Genomic DNA, 2,941 nt, shown 5'->3' on the forward strand with positions numbered 1-2,941 from the left:
ATTTTCGAGGTGGGCGGCGCCGAAGTATGGTGCATAGCCGGGACAAGATACTTATCCGGCACTCCAAAGAAGGCATCTGAAGAGTGGCCCTCGGAGTGGTTTTATATTGAAGACGTCGTTCTGCCAGACCCAATCTGGCGTGGCCTTCCCGAATTCTCCAGCGCTCCCGTAAAGAAGCGCGCCAGCTGGCGTCCCCGAAGCCGCGAGGAAGAAGATAGTGCGGAGGTGGAGAGGCTGGCAAGCAAGATCAAAGTTCTTGCCAACTCTGGGCTGTCTATAATCGAGGTAATGGAAATTTCAATAACGCGATGCGTTCAGCCGCTCCAATCTAGGGGTTTTCCCATGTGGCATTACAACGGGGAGGACGATGCATCCCGTTGTTTATGCAAGGGTCCGGACAATTTTGCCGCCCTGGCCACCATCTTAGCTGACCTTTTCAAAGGGGATAAGGAAGACTTCACTCGCTTGAAGTGTCGGGAAGGTTTTTCCATGTATAACCCCATCGAATGGGTGAGTTTTTGACGATCGGCTTTACTCAACCTTTTTCCAGAGTTATGCTAGTCGAATTTAATCTGGCTGCTTTTAATAGGAATGGAGAAAGATCATCGAGGGGATCTACAGCCCTGGTCCACAGCCAGAGGACCATATTTGGGACCTGGATCCCGAATATGAAGAAGATCCAAACATATTTATAGAGCTTAAGGAGGGAGTTTTTTTATCAGGCGAGCTATGATGGCACGGAAGTGGCCATTATAGCCGATTACCCCGGCCTTCTCCCCTCCTCCCATGTAAGTACCCAGGAGACGTCTTCTCCAAAAGAGTTTTCCCGTCGCACCTCACCCACCGTACTGCCTCATGCTCCGAAGGGGTGGCGCTCGTCTCGCCGAGCTGTATCAAGGGTATCCTCTAAGAAGGTGACGCCCAAGCGGGGCGAGTCTTTGAAAAGAAGGGCTCACGGCGATGCTACTGAGCCCCTGCCCTCACCAAAAAGTATAGTTTTTAACATGCACTCGGTGGATAGACCAAACTGTGACGCTTTCCGTTGGGCCGTTTTTCAGGAAGACCATACACCGGACAATATCTGGGGACTTGCCGGCCGTGCATCGACGAATCCGGCCCCAGACCCTGCCATAAGGACTAGGGTTGATACGGGAAAATGCCGAATTTTCATCTCCAAGAGGATTCAGATAATGTATCTGTCACCAATTCCGAAGTGGAGAGCGCGATGAATCATCGGCGGCGGAAAGAGGCCATGCGCGACCCGAGTTTTACTGAAGAGGCGTTTAATGCCCTCAGCTCTGCGGATGCATATATCCGAGCTGCTCGGGATGGACTTGCCGGAGCCACTCACCAGCTTTCAAAGGATATGCGGGTAAGAACTTTTGTGTAGATTCCATGATCATATGCCAGTAGCCCCCGAGACTTGAAGCAGTTGGCCCAACTGATTTAAGGGTCGTTGTGTTTATCAGGTACTCGCGGAGAAAAATAACATGCTCTCCAAGGAGCTTGAAGAATGCCGGACCAAGCTAACTATTGCCATCGTCGAACTGGAAAGCTTGAATAAATCCAAGAAGGCGCCAGATGGTAAGTTCAAAAGTGTCTGGAAACTACTATGCTGCGCCAACAATGATTTTAAATATGCATTGTTTTGTTTACAGCTGCAGGATCAGCAGATCAATTGGAGGAGATGCTAAAGGCTGTTCAGGTGGACAAACTACTTGCCGAAGGGCAAGAAGCCGCGGGTCAACGTGTATTAACACAGACCATTAATGAGAAGAACAAGCTACAGGATGCCAACATCAAGCAAGCCGAAGAGCTAAAGGACATAAGAGCCCAACTGGCGGATGCCTTGAAGGAGAACAGAAAGCTGAGAGGCGGCATATTTAGTATGTCCCTGAACCCAACTCTTCATAAGATCTCCTGATGGAAATTTTTTACGAGCTTTGTTCCTGTAGGTTTGTTAACTGGGCGACCCGAAGGAGAAGTGTCCGGATTTCAAGGCGATTTGCTGCAAGAGCTATCCAAAGTGCACGAGCGAGCTCGGAAGGCAATGAGGAACATGGCTAAGGCTTTATGGCCATCCGATTCTCCTCCAGGAATCATGGGGGAGCTCGCGGAGTTATTCAAGTGAGCTTGTCTTCGTTTTGAACTGTGGAAGGCATCAACATGCGGAGAAGGTGCATGAGAGGCCTGGGCCATGGTGAAAATGCGGTATACTGGACTTGATCCGAATCATATGGCCCGAGTCGGACCTCGGGGACCAGACGGAAAAGAAATCCGGTTACCTTGGTTTACGATCAAGTAAAGACAGCCGCCAAATTCTCACAGCAGGACTGTAAACTAGGCAGCCTGATAGATGGCATAGATAAAGAGTAGGCATGTGATTTCATGTAACCATACTCTTATCATCGAAATTATCATGGGTCGAATTGTAAAAGATTGTGATGGCAGACCTTCCGCTTCAACCTCCAAAACCCAAGGGTTGGAGTGTTGCCGAATACTATACCTGTGGGAAACAAGTATGTTCGGAAACCAGGCAATCCGGCCATAGTGCTTGAGCAGACAAACTGTATTCGGGGAGTTATGTTATATTACTTTTTAACGTAAGAAACATCTTCCAGGGAGAATATTTCCGTTAAGGGTTCCTCTCCCTAGGTGAGAATGCGTGATGTATACATGCCTAAGCCGTGATGCGAAAGAATCACCGGCGTCATTGTATTTTGATAGCTTTATGTTGCAACGAAGGCAGCTCGTCATTTGCCTGCCGACCAATTATTCCCTTAAGAACGCTAGCTTTTGGCTTCACCCGTCTGAGGTACATGTCCGGATGAGCCGGTTGTAACAATCACAGAGGTGCTCCCTTTATGCCCTAGCCGAACAAGCGGGAACGTAGGGCATAAGCACAGGAGCCAGGCAACCCAGCTTAGCAAAAACTAAAGTC

The sequence above is a fragment of the Triticum aestivum genome, chromosome 6D (assembly GCF_018294505.1).
Source record: "Triticum aestivum cultivar Chinese Spring chromosome 6D, IWGSC CS RefSeq v2.1, whole genome shotgun sequence".
In the NCBI taxonomy this organism is placed as follows: domain Eukaryota; kingdom Viridiplantae; phylum Streptophyta; class Magnoliopsida; order Poales; family Poaceae; genus Triticum; species Triticum aestivum.